At 43.8% G+C, this 19,296-nt stretch overlaps 1 protein-coding gene across 7 annotated transcripts in view; it reads left to right on the top strand.

Annotated features, from left to right (window-relative positions):
* Positions 1 to 1,225: 1,225 nt before the first annotated feature.
* The window catches only part of ITPR1 (inositol 1,4,5-trisphosphate receptor type 1), a 319,227-nt gene continuing 301,156 nt past the window's right edge, over positions 1,226 to 19,296 (top strand). For 6 of the 7 annotated variants that reach the window (XM_082345342.1, XM_082345346.1, XM_082345344.1 and 3 more), the window contains exons 1-2: positions 1,226 to 1,474; positions 2,333 to 2,408. The gene's annotated coding sequence lies outside the window, so the exon portion shown is untranslated. The remainder of the gene's footprint in view (positions 1,475 to 2,332; positions 2,409 to 19,296) is intronic. The other variant, XM_082345347.1, reaches the window with a different exon arrangement.

Genomic DNA, 19,296 nt, shown 5'->3' with positions numbered 1-19,296 from the left:
TCAAATAGGGATAATAAATATGCCTAGGGTTGTTAAAACTCATGAAAAGTGCATGTGGGCTGGGCTCAAAATCAGTCTCCCCAGTTATTATTATTGCTATTGCTGTAGCAGATCCTACGCGGCAGTAGGCAGTGCCTGTCCGGAACACTGCGATGTGTTTTGGCTCACCACCATACTCCAGTGCCTGGCACAGCGCCTGGTACCCAGTGGACTCTCAGGAAACGTTTGAGGAATGAACGCACATCTTCTGAGGCTGACTTGCCCTCCCTGCAAAAGCCGCAGCCTGAAGCTTATAGCCAGGCATCACTTAGCAGTGAGCTGAAAGCCACCTTGTCCCTGAAGCCCCTGTCGGAGCTGCTGGAGGGCGCCCCGCCTGGACGCGCATCTTTGTGTGAGCTCCTCTCTCCACAGCCCTTATTTTTCTGGTTTGCGGTTTATTTACTTAAGCATTTACAGCTCCCGGGAGCAGAGGGGCTGCCTGTAGCAGGGTCAGGACCGAGGTCGCGGTTTGTATTTGTTTTCTGCCTCTCAATCTCAGCGCTGGCAAGTCACAACCCGGCTCCTTTATTCGTGCACCGAGAGGCTTGCGTTTCTTTACCACCTGCGGGGCGAGGAAACACACAAGCAGTTCGGGTTCAGGAAAGTGTTCTCAAGCCACTTGCCTGTATCCCCGCTTGCGCTGCTCCCAGACTTAGTATTCTGTGCAAACCCGAACAGGGCAGAGCAGATTAAATAAAGACAACCTCGCGCCTTTAATCCTTGACCGCAAACACTGGCGTTTTTGTGCCCTGGATTTCTGAAATTCTTGGCTCGGGGACTCAAAGCGGGGGAAGGGTGGGTAACAGCTTGTAAAAACTTCCCAAAGCAGAAATCCGAGCTCCTCCCCGCTCTCTGCTCCCAGTGACACCTGGATTCTAGGGAAAGGGGGCAACCGAAGGAGGAGAGTCCCCAAGGGTTGGGGGCGCCCCCAGAGATGGTTTTGGGTCGCGGGCTCCAAACCCAGCCGGCTCTCAAACCCGAGCTGGTTTTGAAGCCCGGACTCTCGGCCGGACGCCCCTCCCTGTCCCGGCGTGCGTCTATTTAGAGCCCAGCCCGGGAGCCCATAGGATTCTGGGACCTGTAGTTCATCCTCGCGGCCCCAGGCGCCGCCACGACCCCGGACTCGGACTACATTGCCCAGGGAGCTTCCCGGCCTATATAAGCTGCCAGGAGTCGCTTCGAAGTGCAGTAACCATGTGGATGAGCTGCTGAAGCGTTTCCTCAGGCTCGCTGGGGTGGGAGGAGAGGAGGAGGTGGTGGTGGAGGAGGAGGCAGAGGGTGGAGAGAGAACGCTCACGCCCAGAGGAGGTGTGGGTGTTCCGCTTCCATCCTCACGGAACGAGCTCCCGCTTCGCGGACATGGGATTACCCAGCGGCTGCTAACCCCTCTCCTCGCCCTGCTCCCCCGGAGCGGCGTGGCTCCCCGGGCACCAAGGTAGCGGCTGGGGCCGGGCAGAGGGCGCGGGGAGTTGGTACTGTCCCCCCGGGGGCAGAAGTTTTTGCCTCGCTCTCTGGGAGTTCTTGGTGGATTTGCATGCACTTGCATGCATTTAGAGGTTCTTTTACTGAGGGCATTTTGGGGGGGTTCATTTGAGGTTAAAAATATTCTGGACTCCATCGACTGGCTTTGAGGGCTACCCATTCTGGATTGGAATGGCATTCCCCCAAGTTGGAAACTGTTGCAGCTGCTGCAGGAAACAGTTTTTTTTTTTTTTTTTTTTTTTTTGGGAGGTGTGTGCGGGGGTGTCCTGTGTGAGTCCGCTGAAGGAAACAATCTTTCTTAAAATGTAGCCGTCCCTCGTGCTGCATGGTTGGGAGAATAATGCATGCGCTGGGGCCCCAGTGGGGAGGTTTTAAAAAACGGAAGAAAACCCCGGGAGCGGTGAGGGATGAAGTGTGGACGAAGCTCACGCCCGATGAGGATACTTGGCCTCCGCTCTGGGAAACAAGTGCTTTGGGCTCTGCCAAACACTTCGCTTAGTTTCAGCCCCCCGGCGTGTTCGAAGTTTGTGCGCACTTAGTCTCACTTGTCAGTTATATATTGGAAACAAATAAGCGAAGTTACCTGTAATCCTCACCTAAGTGATCCCACCAACCTACCTGTCAGATTTGGTGGTGGTGGTCGTGTGTGTGTGTGTGTGTGTGTGTGTGTGTGTGTGTTTTGGGGGGGGAGGGGGGTCGTCTCTCCAGGAAGGAGGCTAACGAAAGTGGAAGTGTGGAATTTGAAAATTTCTCTTAGGCACCCACATCTGGCCAATCTCATATTCAGTCTTCTTTCTTTCTCAATATTTAGGAGCTGACTACCGAGGAGCAGGACTCGCACCCCTGGCTGGGCGTGTGTTGGCAACAGAGTGCCTGACCCGGGTCAGGTGAGTGTGGAAGCCTGAGAGCTGTAATCAATAAGGAGTTTCTCTCCTAAGCCTATTTAAGTTCTCTCTAAAGAGTCATGGAGATGTGGAGTAGGAAAGAAAAGGAAACTTCATAGCTCAGTCTCCAAAATTTGTCACTGCCTTTGGTGAGGGCTTTAGGGAGCGGATGAGATCCAGGGGGCAGTCCTGCCTAGTACTTTTGGCCCTAGCTCAGAAGTGAAGCAGCCTGAAGGTTTATGAGAGGAGGGGAAAAAAAGAAAACATTAAAGGGAGCAGTAAAAGGGATGCCCATTGGTGACGTGAGAATTGAACTTGCCAGGTGGTGTGCTGATGATTTAAATTCTGAAGGATACAGTGTATTTCATCTGCCAAGATATGTAAGCAAAAATTATCTGCTTCTCTCTTTCAAAAATAGTCACTTTCTTTTTTCTTAACTGTGAACGTGTGTTTAATCAGAGTAGGTTGGGTTCCAAGAAATGAAAGTGGTTGCTGGCAAACTGAAAGAATTAGAACTTTAAAAAGGGAAGTTCTTGAAACATAAGATAATAGCATCCAGCCCTTGACTTGAAGCCACTTGAACATCAAGGAATCTGGTGGATTCCTATGGTTTAGGTGCCTGTCATGGGATATGAGCTGAAAGCAGCATTTATCTATAGACACAAGCAGCTCCTATTTTTTTCCTCCCCAAATGTTCAGACTGCACTTCACGAGAGGGAGGTTTCAACGGGTGCACATACATCCCCATTGCTGCAGATTTGAGCATCACAAGTTTTTTCTTCTGAAATGGTCAGGAACAGGATAAACGATAGGGTAATAGGGGTGGGGGGCCTCGGTCTTCATAACTTCTTTAACATTCTAAATATTTAGCTGTTCCCTGGGCTACAATCTTCGGGCTTTTCTAATTAGAAAAGAAAAGCCAGACATTTCATTATAGTAGTATTGTGCTTTTGTTTCCTGTTGATAAGGTCCTCAGGAGTGCTCGTGGAGTGGGAAGGATTTGGATGTGTGAGGTCTACTTCCTTCTTGGAGTTCTCTTGACTCGTGTGGCTACGTGGGCACGCATAAGGCCAAGGATTGGGTTCAGGTCCCTTCTTCAGAGTAAGCTGCAGGCAGGGAGAAAGTGGTCTCTTCTCTGACTGGTTGCTAAAAATAATAATACCCATTAAGTACTTGTAAGCCAGGTCCAGAGCCATACATCACAGAAACCCTGTGAGTCAGGTACAGGTGAAGAAGCTGAGGTGCAGAGAGTGAAATCACTTGTCCGGTAACTAGCACCCAGTGCATGCAAGATATAACCCCAGGGTTTGGGACTCTGCTGCTTCCCACAAATGCACCTAGGTTTGTGGGGGGATAAGGGGGTAACTGGGAAAAGTGGTAAACTTATTGCTGTCGATGAAATAACTTTTGCTTGTGTCCCACCAAACGATGAAGGAACAAAGTGACCTTGATGTAAGAAGAAAACGATGTAGCCATAGACGTAGGAATAAAATACTGTGGGTATTGGAGGAGGTCTTAGGTGTTGTACTGAGTTCGTTTTGGTAAGCTGTGTGCTGAAAGTCTGCATGAGAATAAAAGAAACCAAACCAAACCACAAGGAACGTTGTTTAAGTTCATCATTGGGTCTATCTCATACCTGAAATCCATCTTGATCGTCTACATCAAGGCATCTGAGCAGGTTACAAGAATCAGGTGTTTCTCTATTTGAATACTTCGAAAGTTTAAATTGCATTGAGTCTAAATTGTGAAATGTTGATGTCTTTTCATGTATCCTTCAGTTTGCTTTGTGGCCAGTTGTGCAAGAACACTTTTCTTTTTCGTTTCTTACTTTCACTTGCGTGTGTGTGTGACTGTGTTGAAAGTATAATCTGCTTTTTGAATAATTCAAATTGGAACAGAATATCCTATCAAGATTTCCTTATCAGGCAGGGAAAGTTCTTCATGCTCGTAATGAATTACTCCTGGCCTCCAGTTCGGCACTCATGGAAGTTGTTTGGGGTTGACGGTGGTGTTATCCATTTAAACACAGTGGTTGCCTTTTGGAGGGAATTAACATCTTTTCTTGAGGAAGGAGAGATGGAATGGTTGCTTAGAGGAGAAGAAATAGGCAAACTGAAGACAGATGTGTTGGCTTTTATCTCAAAATATTTTCAGCTGAGGAAGACCGTGGTCTTAAAGAGAGAAAGAAACTTCTAATACAATGGTATACTACCAACTGACTTCCACAGCAAAAACTCAAATGGCTTTTTAGCTCATTTGTAATGATTTCATAGAAAATCTGATCTCTTTACAAGCAGCTCTTAAAAAACAAACCAAAATGAAACAACAAACACCAAATCTGAACAACAGAAAAAACTCAAAGAATTAAAATTAGGCCTGGAGTTAGGTTTTTAGGTCATGCTGCCCTTGGGCACGTCTAATTAAGGAGTCTACCCAAGGCCAGTGCCCCATCTTTTTGCTGTTGGTTTGATCTTTTAAAATAAAACGCGTTGCTTTCACAGGCTCTTTCTTTAGTAACTGGAAGTACATGTGATTTTTTAGTTCACTAAGTTTTTGCCCAGCTCTTTTGATGAAATCAATTAAGGCTTGAAGTCAGTGACAGGAATGACATAATTTCCATGATTCCTACCAATTGTCATAGTGTTTGTGGTTCTGAGGTTATTGCTAATGAGGATGACCTGAAACCATCACCCACTGAGCTATTCCTCCTATTGAACCATGTCCAGGTTCTTCCCTAAACTGGACATTGTTTAAGGCTCTTGGTATGATAAATCTATTCTAGAAACTCTAATGCCTGTTAAAGTTGTGGTTCAAATATTTTATTTCTTCATTCAACAAACTTTGAGTAACTGCTACGTGCCAGGGTGTGTTCTAGATGCTGGGGATGCAGCAATGAGAGTTCTATTCCTAAGAGGCTTAAATCCTAACTGGGGGTAGGCAGCCAATATAATTAGCAAGTATTGTAGTATGATACGCAGTAAATGCTAAGGAGAAGAATAAAGCTGGGTGAGGGGTCACGGCAAACAACAGTGTTGGTGAGGAAGTAGAGAAATTGGGACCTTTGTGCACTGTTGGTAGGAATGTAAAATGGTGCAGCCGCTGTGGAAGACAGTATGGCTGTTGCTCAAAAAATTAAATGTAGAATTACCAGGTAACCCGAAAATTCCACTTCTGGGTGTATACCCCAAAGAGTTGAAAGCAGGGATTCAAACACATTTGTATACCCATGTTCATAGCAGCGTTAGGCAAAAGATGGAAACAACCCAAATGCCCATTGACAGATGAATGGATAAACAAAATGTGGTATATCTGTACAGTGGAATATTATTTGGCCTTAAAAAGGAATGAAATTCTGATACATGCTATAACGTAGATGAACCTTGAAAACATTCTATTAAGTGGAAATAAGCCAGATGCAAAAGAGCAAATAGTGTATGGTTCCGCTTAGAAGAGGTTTCTAGAGCAATCAAGTTCATAGAGACAAGAGGCAGAAGAGTGGTTGCCCTGGGCGGGGCTGCTGGGGAATGGGCAGTGTGTTTAGTGGGTACAGTTTCCTTTTGGGAAGATGACAAAGTTCTGGAAATGGATTGTCGTGATGGTTGCAGAATAATGTGAATGTACTTAATGCCTCTGAATCATACACTTAAAAATGGCTAAAATGGTAAATTTTGTGTTATATATGTATATTTTACCACAATAAAAAGAAAAAAATGATAACAGCAACAGAACAGAGTGAAGGGGATAAGGGAGTACTCTGGGAGATCAGGAGTCATGGAAGGGCTTTTTTTTTTTTTTTTTTTTCTTTTGACTTAAGTCAGGTTAGGTCTCTTTTTATTTTCAGTTTGCCTTTTGTTATTTATACCTGCAATGCGAAAACGTTGTGATCAGTTTCTCATCTCTGTTTATGGTTGTGGTAATAGGGAAATCAACTGTTAATTGGTCAGCTCAAACTGTACTCATTTACCTGTTATGTCTGCTTGTCTCTCTCTCTCTTTTTTTTTTTTTTTTAAAATTTTTGTTGATTTGCAATGTGTTAGGGAAGCGCTGTTTAACACGGTGGCATTTCAGCAGAGATCTGAAGGAAGTGGGTGGGTGAGCCATGTAGGTGTCTGGGGGGGTGTATGTTCCAAAGGGCCAGAGCAGCCAGTGTAGAGGCCCTGAGATGGGAGCAGGTGGGGCCTGTTAGAGGAAGGGCAAGGAGGCCAGGGTGGCTGCAGCTGAGGGAAAGTGCCAGGCGTTCAGGTTGGGAGAGGGAATCGGGCAGGTTGTGCAGGGGCCAGGTGTTTGCCGGTATGCAATGATTTGTTTCCCCGAGGATTTCTAAACTCGCACAGCGTTCTCAGCGGTTCTCGGCATCACTGAACCCCTTGTCCTTTCCGAAGAGGCTTTGGTGAGGCTGGCAGGATCACATACCAGCTTGGAACTTGCTGGGGGATAAAACCCAGATCTGTAGACTGTCTGTTTAATCACCTGATTTACCTGCAATTGTAATTCACTTCAGGAGGAAAGGCATCTTTGATAAAAGAGGTGAACGTACGGTTAGCTTGGATAACAAAACAAATTCTAAGAACCTAATGATATTCCTGGGGGTTTATCTTCAACACAAACCTTTTGTGCCCTGTGGCTACTCTGCAGTCTGTCTAGTCTCATTTTAAGGAATTACACGAAGAGGACTCATGCTCTGCTATCTAATATCCTTGGGGGATATGAAGCTCCTTCTAAGTGACTCTCCCTGATGAGTGGAGTGGACCCCTCAATGTGTACAAACGTGTAACAAAAATACATTTTGTTACTTATTGTATAAGATGTACATATTCAGTTGTAAAACCTTAGGGAATATAGGCAACAAAACAAAAGCAGTCACTCCCAATCCTACCATCTAAGATTAGGGTTTCAAACTTTCCCTCTATGTATAGACATATAAAAATTACACGTATGTTTAAATTTCATGAAAAGGGACTCTTACCTCCTGTTTGATTCCTTGCCTTTTGCATTCTATATTGTAAACATCTTTTCTTCTTAATAAATAGACATCTGAGTCATTTATCCAAATGGGGCTGTACCTTTGATGGGACTTCATTGGAATGAGGACATGTATGGAATCGCTAGAGTAAAAAAAAAAAAAAAGTATATCATTCAGGTTTCATCACTGTCATAGAGTCCAGGTTTTCTCATTCAGTTTGTACTGTTTTTAAGAATCTAAAAAAGGGTGGATATGTGTATATGTATAACTGATTCACTTTGCTGTACACCTGAAACACATTATAAATCAACTATACTCCAATACAAATCAAAAAGAAATAAGGAGAAAAGAATAAAAAAAAGAAAACGAAATGGAAGGTAAAACACTATTCAAATGTCAGTTACCATATTACAAGGGTAAAGCCTAGTTATTGTGTATTTAAATAAAAAATTTCTCATTTGTTCTGCAAAGTAACCTAATCCCCTGAGGGGTTAGGGCCAGGCACTCTTTTGTTTGCACTTAACAGGAAAACTTTACTCTAGAAAATTGGAGATACACGTAGTAGTAGCGATCTTAGTATTATGAACCCCTCTTTACTCCTTACCCTCCATGGTTGTCAATTCATGACCCATATTGTTTTATCCACATTCTCATATACTCCTCCCTTTCTTCTTGGATGGCATTGACACAAATCTCAGATACACCAGTTCATCTATATTTTAATATATGTCTCTAGTATTGGGATTCTTTAAAAAAAAAAAACAAACATAATCACGATACTATTGTCCATCTCAAGGGGGAAAAAAAGCAAATTTTAAAATTGCGTCTGTGTTCTCACCTCCTTAATTTAAATAAATTTATTATTTCAACATATATATGATAATAATAACAGATATGCATACTTCAACAGTTTGTTTGAATTAGGAACCAAATAAGGTGGATACATTGCAAATGGTCACTGTGTCTTTTTTTTTTTTTTTTTTTTTTTTTTTGGTCACTGTGTCTTTTAATCTGTATATTTCCTCGACCCCTCTTTTCTTTCCATGCATTTTTTGGTTGTTATTAAAGAAACTGGGTGATATCTTTTCCTACAGTCTGGATTTTGCTGACTGCATCAGTGTGGTGTAGTTGAACATGTTCCTCTGTCCTCTATATTTATTATATTTATGTTTAATTTGATGGTTAGAGGCAGAGGCTTGATCAGAGTCACGCTTTTTTTTTTTTTGAGAAAGTTGGAGTTCTGAGAGGTAAGGTATGCATGAGGCATAGAGGTAAATGTGGATTTCAGTGTTTTGTTTTTTTTTTTAATAAATTTATTTATTTATTTTATTTTTGTTTTTCGCTGTGTTGGGTCTTCGTTTCTGTGCGAGGGCTTTCTCTAGTTGCGGCGAGCGGGGGCCACTCTTCATCGCGGTGCACGGGCCTCTCACTATCGTGGCCTCTCTTGTTGCGGAGCACAGGCTCCAGACGCGCAGGCTCGGTAGTTGTGGCTCACGGGCCTAGTTGCTCCATGGCATGTGGGATCCTCCCAGACCAGGGCTCGAACCCGTGTCCCCTGCATTGGCAGGCGGATTCTCAACCACTGCACCACCAGGGAAGCCCCAGAGTCACGCTTTTTTTCCCCCAAGTCTGCTGTGAGCTTCACTCCCGGGAGTGTGTGATGTGTCTGGATACGCTTTCTTGTGATTAGCACCCAGTGATGCTCATTGCCTCAATCCATTAGTTCAACTGGACTTGTAACCCTCCTAATTCTATTTTTCCTAGTTCACTTATTAGCTGGAATATTTTATGAAATGAAATTTCCTCCACTTAGTTTTTGGTTCCCTGGGGTAAAGTTCATATATATAAACAAAAGACAGGATCAATACTTCAGTCTCTCTCTGTGTTTTATCAGTTTTCAAAAATAACGCGTTAATTCCCTAGCATGATCCATGGTAATGTATCTCAAGTGGGGGACACTGGACGATATCTGGGGACATTTTTGGTTGTCACAACTGGGGAGAGGGTGCTACTGGCATCCAATGGTTAGACGCCAGGGATGTTGCTAAATAGCCTTCAATACATCTCACAGCCCTCCAACCCAGAATGATCCTTTCCAAAGTATCAGCAGTGCCACTGTTGAGAAACCCTGTACCAAGATGACCAATGGGTATGGTGTTTTTAGTATCATTATGAACTCATGGCTTTAGACATATTTTCTATGTTTCATTTTGTGTAGTCATCCTTATTGATGTTCAAATTGTCCATCTCTGCGCAGAGAGAGGCTACTCAAGTTGATTCAAAAGACACAACCCCAGTGGTCTTAGACTTACTGCTTCTTGTATGACAAGATGTTCCAGGCTCATCTTCTATATTTCTTGATGCAGACCTGAAATCAGTCTTTCCTCCAAGAAGCCCTAGTTCTTTTGAGTGGGAGATGGTACTTAGAGAGCTGAGCTCAGGGCCAGGTAGGTACGCTTCTCACTCTCATCCTATGGGTCAGAAAACAAATTAAAATGAAGGAAATGTAAAACCTGAACATTTTTCATGAAAGCTTTTCCAGAATGTAATCGATACATCCTTGCCTTTGAAAAAAAAATTCTGAACATACTGTTAACTTTTCAAATTGGTCTCAGTTTTAGCTTTAGTATGCTGGGGCTAGGATGTAGGAGTCCTCCCCAGTCAAGCAGGAATGTTACTCTTGTTCTATAGCCATGCTTTTCAAACTGTGTGGCAAGCCATTAAGAAGTTGTGAAATCAGTTTGGTGGACCTTGGTAGATGATTGTTTGATAAAGTAGACCAGGATAGAAAACGTCACAGTATATCACATGGATACTTAAAAGAACTATGTATGCTGCAACAACTTTTCTCAATCTCTCTCTCTCTCTCTCTCTCTCTCTCTCTCTCTCTCTCTCTCTCTCTCTCTCTCTCTCTCTCTCTCTCTCTCACTCTCACTCACTCACTCACTCACTCACTCACTCTCTCACTCTCTCACTCTCTCACTCTCTCACTCTCTCACTCTCTCACTCTGTCTCTCTCACACACACACACACACACACACAGAGTAAACATTGGATTGTAAGTTCAGTGTATTTCTTACTGTGGGTCACAGCCAAAAATTTGAGAAACCTTGTTCTACATCTTTACTACTCCATTTGTGGTCACCAGACCAGCATCATCGGCTTCAAACTGAGAGCTTGTTAGAAATGCAGACTCTCAGGCCCCACCCCAGATCCACTGAATCTGAAACTGCATTTTAGCAAGGTCCCCAGGGGATTCTTAATGCGTGTGAAAGTGTGAGAAGATCTGTGCCGGAGGGTGCTTGCCCCTGTGCTTTTTCAGAACTTATTTTTATAGTTTGTTTTTTCATGGCTAGCTGTCACCTGTTGAAACTGACCTTTGTACTTTCCCCTAGCAGCCTTCTCATGTTCAATTAAGAGGAAAGGTAGGCGAAATCACCAACTAAGGTGAGGGTATAGAAGTCTGGCAGGATTCTTCCAATCCAAGAACATGGTATATCTCTCCATCTGTTGGTATCATCTTTAATTTCTTTCAACAGTGTCTTATAGTTTTCTGCATACAGGTCTTTTGTCTCCCTAGGTAGGTTTATTCCTAGGTATTTTATTCTTTTTGTTGCAATGGTAAATGGGAGTGTTTCCTTAATTTCTCTTTCAGATTTTTCATCATTAGTGAATTGGGAGGTTGGGATTGATATGTACACACTGATGTGTATAAAATGGATGACTAATAACCTGCTGTATAAAAAAATAAATAAAGTAAAATTTAAAAAAATGGTTATGAAGAACCTAGGGGCAGGACAGGAATAAAGACACAGATGTAGAGAATGGACTTGAGGACACGGGGAGGGGGAAGGGTAAGCTGGGACGAAGTGAGAGAGTGGTATGGACTTATATATACACTACCAAATGTAAAATAGATAGCTCATGGGAAGCAGCCGCATAGCACAGGGAGATCAGCTCGGTGCTTTGTGACCACCTAGAGGGGATAGGGAGGGTGGGAGGGAGACACAAGAGGGAGGAGATATGGGGATATATGTATATGTATAGCTGATTCACTTTGTTATACAGCAGAAACTAACACACCATTGTAAAGCAATTATACGCCAATAAAGATGTTAAAAAAAAAAAAAAAGTCTGGCAGGATTGTCTCTGATAAAAATGAGAGCTTTCATGGTTACATTGAGGGATTTTTTTAAATTGGCTGTTCGGATAGAGGTAGAAAGAGACCAAGATCTACATGTAAAGCCTACTTAAGATTGTGAAGCCACAGACATACAGAAAGCTGCATTTTCACCTGTTGTCAGATGCTTTGAGGAGCTTACGTTTTGTAATGTTCTGTGACCCTCGAGTCAGCAGAACTCCTGGACTGCTTGGTGTAGTGTTGCTCATCAGAAAAAGATGAACAGAGGAAGAAAATATCACTAGCCTCCGAATTCCTCGGTGTTCGTTTGCATTTCAGGAGCAGCTTTCTCTGGGAAGTGATTTTGTTTTGCAAAAACAGCTTGAAAAGCTCCCCATACCCACTTCGCATGCACATATTTCTGAACAGAAAAAGCTGACAAAAACACCTAGACTTGGGGACATTCACATATCTCCCAGCCACATGCGTGATCATGTTCTGTCTCTGTACCTTTGCACGTATGCTTTCTGCCTGCCGACCCCGTCCTCATCCCCTCTGTATCCACCTTGCCAAGTGCTTCTCTTCCCAGCCAGGTCTTCTTCTTCTGGGAAACCTTTCCTGAACCTTAAAAGTCTTTGTCATCTGAATCGCTGTGACACTTTATATCTATAGGCCTTTTTGATCTTTCCCCCATAGGAGTACCTGACACATAGTAAGTGCTCACAGATACTTGTGAATGAGGTTATTTATCTGCGTTTTATCTCCCATTGAAGTCTGTAGGCTACTTCTTCATCTAATTTTTTGTACCCCTGTCCTGATGACCTGTTTCCTGAGTTGGCCTAGTGCTTTGCCCGTTTGCCGTGGAGAGTGAAGTGAGGACCGGGTAGAAGGGTCTCCAGCAGCTCCTCATGGTTGCTTTTGAGGTGTTTGCTCAGCACAGCTCTCTGGAGGGCATTCAGCTTGGAAAGTTGGTGATGGTTACGGAAAGGGAGTGGAGGTAGGAATGAGGTAGTGAATGAGCTGCTCTCAGGTTGAAATGGTGTTATCCTGCCGAGCCGCAGGATGGGGACTCCCGAGAACTGGGTGTCGCCTGCGTGTTCGGTCCAGGCAAAACATGTAACATCTGTGCGTCTGTTTCCTCTTCTGTAGAAGAGGTATAAAAATACCTGCTTTGGGGCATTGCTGCCAAGTTGTAGAGAATAATAGATGCTAGCAAAAGGTCTCAGAGATCAAAACAACCAAACCTTTCCAGCCGAGTGATTTGGTCCCCCAGGGACCATTAAGCAGTGGCTAGAGATGGTTTTTTTGTTGTCACAGCTGAGGGGAAGAGGGTGCTAGTGGCACCTCGTGAGTTGAGGCCAGGGATGTTGCTAAGCATCCTGCAGTGCACAGGGAGGGTCCCCCGCAGCAAAGAATCGTCTGCCCCCCAGTGACAGTAGCCCTGAGGCTGAGAAAGCCTAGAGTGTTTTTCCCAGACTCAGTGAGACTTTTCTCTCTCTCTGAGGATATTAACCTAACGTGCTGTTTAAAATTATTTACTTATTTGTTTATTCTTTTGTGGTTCAGGCTATGGGGGGCGGAGGGGAGTCTTCTTAGGTCGGGACTGACTTTAACTTTTTAACAAAACCAACACCCTCCCCATCCCTCCAAGCTTTGGTCTTGGTTCCTGGAGCCCTGTGGTCTGCAGGCTTTGGCCACTAATTGGTTTGTGTGACCTCCAAGAAATCACTCAGAGGATGTTTGTTTGTTTCCACCTGTAAAATGAGGACTTTTGGCTAAATGATCTCTCCCCACCAAATGTAAAGTGCTCTGACTGCCAACTTTGATTGGTTTCTCTAACGTTGGCCTTTAGGAGTAGGCCAGGAGCACGTGTCATACTGACATCTTTTCTTTTTTTTTCTTTTTTAATTTATTTTTTTTATTATTTGTTGCACCAGCTCCTTAGTTGTGGCATGTGAACTCTTAGTTGTAGCATGCATGTGGGATCTAGTTCCCTGACCAGGGATCGAACCCAGGCCCCCTGCATTGTGAGCGTGGAGTCTTAACCACTGCGCCACCAGGGAAGTCCCCTGACATCTTTTCTGAGAAATAACTCTGTAGATCATGTACCTGTTTCAAGAATAGCTTATTTAGCAGATGTGTTTGTGAAAAGGCAAGTAGGTTTATCTTAGTGTGTGTGTGTGTGAGATGTCTAAACGAGCAACGTTTAAACTAGAGGATCGCTCTGAACTTCAGATTTACGATTATTATTTCTGAGATTGTAACAGAGGGCCCTGCTTAAAGTTGAAACTTCTGAACTGATGACTTTCTTTGGGACTGGCTGAAAACGAAAGCAGAATGCGATTTTCTGTGCTCCAGAGAGAAATGCTTTGTGCAATAAAATAAATTATCTCTTGATGGGGACACACTGCATTTCTGAGCACAGTCTGATTAGACTCTAGCGGGACAAGAAGGCAAGGAGGGGGCTGCACAGAGGCGTGGATGGCAGTGGGGGTGGGAGCATCTAGCCGGGTGTCTGACTCAGAAATGTGGTGCCGCTCATCCTCGTTTCACAATGAAGATAATATTGTCAAAGTATCTTTGCTCAAAGGAAGTTCCAAAATTAACCGTGAGAGCCCCGAGTAAGCAGAGACGGTTAGAAAGAGAACCTTTTCTCCTCTGTTGGCAGAGTCAACCATGAAAAGGATGGGTTTTCTCTCCGCCGTATTTACAGCCGTGTTACCATATATGTGCCTGGGCTAGGGCGTCTTACTGAGGCTTGTGCTTCTCTGGAGGGAGTGTCCTTGGCCTCCAGCCAGGAGATTGATCAAATGCTGGCAGCTCTTCCTTTTTCTGGGCATACTCTTGTTTTCCCTCTAAAAGGCCTCGTGGTTTGCCTGGCTTTGCCCACCGGGGGCTGCTTGAGCTAAAAGTGAAGTGATGCCATTTTGTGTTGGTGGTGGCTGTGGTCCACCCGTGTTTCTGAGTGCCTGTGGCCTCTTGGCTCTCCAGGCGCTTGTAAGTCTGTGCATAAGCCCTCTTCTTTGCAGCCTAACTTTAAAGGATGCTTTATTTTTTAATTATTATTATTATTTTTTAAATTATTTATTTATTTATTTATTTATTTATTGGCTGTGTTGGGTCTTCGTTTTTGTGCGAGGGCTTCCTCTAGTTGCAGCAAGCGGGGGCCACTTTTCATCGCGGCGCGCGGGCCTCTCACTATCGTGGCCTCTGTCTTGTTGCGGAGCACAGGCTCCAGACGCGCAGGCTCAGTAGTTGTGGCTCACGGGCCTAGTTGCTCCGCGGCATGTGGGATCTTCCCAGACCAGGGCTCGAACCCGTGTCCCCTGCATTAGCAGGCAGATTCTCAACCCCTGTGCCACCAGGGAAGCCCAAAGGGTGCTTTATGATTTCATTCTTTTTAAACAGTCATTTTTAAAGCGAGCAGCAATAAAACCAGCACTAAAAGACTTTGGCAAAAGCCCTTTGTTTTTTAGGGGCTGGAGGTGATGTGGATATGCCAAGAAAGAGCAGGAAAAGCTGATGGATTTCCATTGGCTATGTTTTTCAGCAGAAGAATGAATTTCCAAGCGTATGGTGCTTTCAGGCCAAGTAGCAAAACTTGGGGTTCCATAGGTGTCATGCAGTCATCCATTCTTCACTTGGCGGTGCTTGGGTGGTTTGGGTCTTACTTGGGGAGAACATTCTGTAGGAGTTGGTGTTGGCGTGTTCAGATAAACGCATGTCACAATGTGTCCCTTGTCTGCATTCATTTGGACTTGCTGGTTGATAGACTGATCTTCAACTGATCATAAGCCCATAAGCCCGCAATGCGAGTAGCTTATGAGAGAAGAAAGGAGAGCAGATCAGAAGGTAGAATAATAGCACACAGGAATGTTTCCTATGTCTTGCCTCCTGTGTGCTAAGTCCATTATTTCCTTTCTTTGTGTTTAATCCTCAACACAACTTTATGAGGTAAACCCTCAGGATCCCCATTCTGCAGATGAGTAATTTGAGGCCCAGAAAGAGTAAGTGACTTGGTCAAGGTTCCGAACTTCCCATCACAGTTATAACAAAAACCATGCATTTTACCTTTGTGAAGTTCCACTGGTACAGGCTTCTCTTTTCTCTGACCTTGCCCAGTACTTTCCTGCTTTCCCCATTAATTCTCCTGCCTTTACGCTGGTTTTCTTTTTCTTGAACTTGCCAAACCCTTTTCTGCTGTAGGGCCTTTGTACTAGCTGTTTGCTCTGCCTAAAATGCCCTTCCGCCTGATTTTTTTTGCATGACTGCCTCTGTCTTGACTTTCAGGTCTTATTTACATGTCTCAACTTGTTCTCTGACCAGCCATAACTGATATGATTGGGTGACAATTTTAATTCTCTGCATAGTACTTATCATTTTCTGACTTGATTGTTTTATCTTTTTTGTTTGTCTGTTTACTGTCTTCACTAGAATATGTGTATCATGAGAGCAGGGACCATGACTGTCTTATTTGACCTGCATCCTCAGCACCTGGAATTAAGGGTAATATATAGTAGGTACTCAATGTGTCAAATAAAAAGGATGTAAGTTTCGAATCAAGGGGTCCTCTCTAAAGCCCTGGCTATTAAGTTGTATGGTTTGCATTTTAATCCTATTCTATTCAGTTTTTTATATTTGTATGATGTGAGTCCTAAGTGCACAACTAGCCAGTGCCAGAGCAAATCTTAAAGAAGATTTGTAGCAGCATTTTTTTCAAACTATTGGGCCTCAAGAGCTCTTTACATGCTGAAAAAATTACTGAGGACCTCAAAGAACTTCTGTTGACATGAGTTATACCAATCTGTATTTATAATATTCAAAATGAACCCTGAGAAAATTAACACAGAAAATATAAGAAATAGACCTGTTGCATATTAACACAGTAACATACATATATTTTTTAACTTGAGACATCTGTTCTTATAGTAATCTTTATTTATTTATTTATTTATTTATTTATTTAATTTTTATTTTTGGCTGTGTTGGATCTTCCTTTCTGTGCGAGGGCTTTCTCTAGTTGCGGCGAGCGGGGGCCACTCTTCATTGCGGTGTGCAGGCCTCTTCACTATCGTGGCCTCTCTTGTTGCGGAGCACAGGCTCCAGACGCGCAGGCTCAGTAGTTGTGGCTCACGGGCCCAGTTGCTCCGCGGCATGTGGGATCTTCCCAGACCAGGGCTCGAACCCATGTCCCCTGCGTTGGCAGGCAGATTCTCAACCATTGCGCCACCAGGGAAGCCCCTAACATATATTTTTAATGGACAAGAACTATGTTTTCCAAAACAAAAAAAATTCAGTGAGAAGAGTGGCGTTGTTTTACATTTTTGAAAATTGCTTTTAGATCTGGCTTAATAGAAGGTAACTGGACCCACATACCTGCCTCTGCCTCCAATCTCTTGTGACATCAGATGTCTTGCAGCCTCTGGAAAATTCCACTGTACACGTATGACAGACTGAGTGAAAAGGCAAATGACACCTTGGTGTTCTTATGAAAATAGTTTTGACTTTGAAGATTCTCCAAAAGGGTCTTGGGAGCTCTCAGGGGTCCCAGGGGTACCATTAAGAGCCACTGGCTTATAGGATAAGAGCCACTGGCTTATAGGATTTGGAAGCTTGGATGGTGGCATGGGACATTTGGGAGAGGAAGCTTTCTGTTCGGAAATATATGCATGGGAATGTGTTTAAGCTGTTATTGCAGAACAAAATTGCTTCCCAGCTAAAGCTCCTCCTGCATTGCAAAGGAACACTGAGAACTTGGAAGCCAGTGGTACTTGTGTTCATCTTTTTCAGATGAGCAAGATTACACCAACCAGTCCAGAAGTTCCGCAGTGGGAGGGGTCATTAAAAAATGGCAAAGCGCAGGTTCCTCTCCTCTCCATGTCTGAAAACAGTCGCTTCAAATGCAACTTCCTTAATGGCTGTTACTCTACAACCCCTTACTTGGTGGTGCTTGCAGCTGTTGGCCTCAGATGAAGTTGTGTCCTGTGATAGAAATTAGATTGTCTCGAAGCATTATTTTCCTCGGGTTCTGTCACAACTGGTGTTAAAAGCATCAACGTGGAAGCTATTAGAAGTAGATGAGGGAGATCCCTGGCGGTCCAGTGGTTAGGACTCTGCACTTCCACTGCAGGGGGCATGGGTTCGATCCCTGGTTGGGGAACTAAGATCCCCCATGCCTCGCGGCATGGCCAAAAAGAAAAGTAGATGAGGTATTCCATGTTAGTCAGTTTAACTGTTTAAGAAGGGCAAATGAGTGCAAATCCAGGTCTCTGGGGAGTATTTTGCATGTGTCTTGGGTGATGTATACGATTGTCAAAGTTAAGGTAAGTGGGCGGGAAAACACATGGGGCAGTTGGTCATCAGGAAGTGGGTGATGCACCAGGGGGGCAGGCATGACGGGGGTCTTCAGTGCCTGACACCAGGGCTTGGAAGGGCCGAATTTAAGGGCAGTGTCAGTGGGTTTCTTTTTGTCCCCTGATTACTGAAAGTCAGACTGTTCAGCCCTAAGGGCCAGGTGGCTTCATCTTAATGCAATACAAGAGGCTTGCTTCTACATGTTAATAAAAATGTGTGAGTCTGTGGTTTTGGGGTCTATTCACTGCCATAAAGTAATGATTCTGATTTCCTCCCTTGTTCGTCCACCCTTGAGGATTAAGTGATACCTTAGTTAACTTCTTGGTTAACGAAAGTGTTCTAACTTGGTCTCATTTCAGGAGTTGCTAACTTTTAAATTCTGAATTGTGTGTAGGCGAAAGTTGAGTTTTTTTTTTAGAAAAATGAGTATAATGCAATTAGTTAAGTGTGTGCAGGAGAAATAGATGGGAAAAATGACAATCAGTGAGGTTCTGCCACAAAGCTTTTAGCAAAAAAAAAAAAAAAAAAAAAAAAAATTTGGATTTCTTTCCTATCTTGAGCTGTTTAAAATGAAATGAACATACTTCTTTTTCGACGAGGCTGTGCTTTAGCCTCTCTTAACACCAAAAGTAGGAGAGGTTCTAAATATTGAATTATCATTCCTTTGAAGAGGTTTCCACCCTCCACCCCCGCCTTCCAGCAGGGGCCTGGTTTGATGTTAGAAAAAGGGAAAGTGGAGATGAAATCTGGCTGTCTTGGGTGTTTTGAATCTGGGGGCTGAGAAGCAGTACCTTGGATGACTTGTCCTACTGTCGGCCACTTAACGGGCCTGCAGAGGACTGAAACATTTCTGGGACCTTTGTTTATTTGAGTGTGTTTCCAGCAGTGCTGACAAAGTAAGAAGGATCTATCCAATAGAAGAATCACAAGTTATGGACAGAAGTGAGTGAAGACTTCGAAGGAAGAAAAGGGAACGTCTTCATTTCAGTCTCACTTGAAAATAAAAAAGTGAGCCCTTAGTAAGGGCCAGGTATTGGGCTGAGCACTTTGTGTGGATTATCTGGTTTGCCCCTCATGATGACCCTGAGACATAGGAAGGGTGTCCACCCCACCTTTTTTTTTTTATATGCACGAGGGAGTTGAAATTCAGAAGTTATGTAAATTGCTTAAGAACACACAGCAGGTAACTGATGATGCTGGGATTTGAATCCAGGTGTTCTGAGTCAATGTTTCTAGCCTTTCTGCACATATTGAGGGATGGTCAGTGGGAGAGGGGTACTTCTTTTCAGGGATGGAAGTTAGATATTTTGTTTCTGGCTCCCCAGATTTCTCATAGAAATCTGTTGAAAAGGGCCAGCAGGCCTCTATTCTCCATTCTTGATCCAACAGTATAAACTTGGCTTTAATTAGTTTTAGGAAAAGAGTCCCCTAAAAAACAGTGTAATTTCTTTCAG

Source organism: Balaenoptera borealis, assembly GCF_965194805.1.
Source record: "Balaenoptera borealis genome assembly, chromosome: 12".
Classification (NCBI taxonomy): Eukaryota; Metazoa; Chordata; class Mammalia; order Artiodactyla; family Balaenopteridae; genus Balaenoptera; species Balaenoptera borealis.
This window is presented reverse-complemented; position numbering and strand designations above follow the sequence as displayed.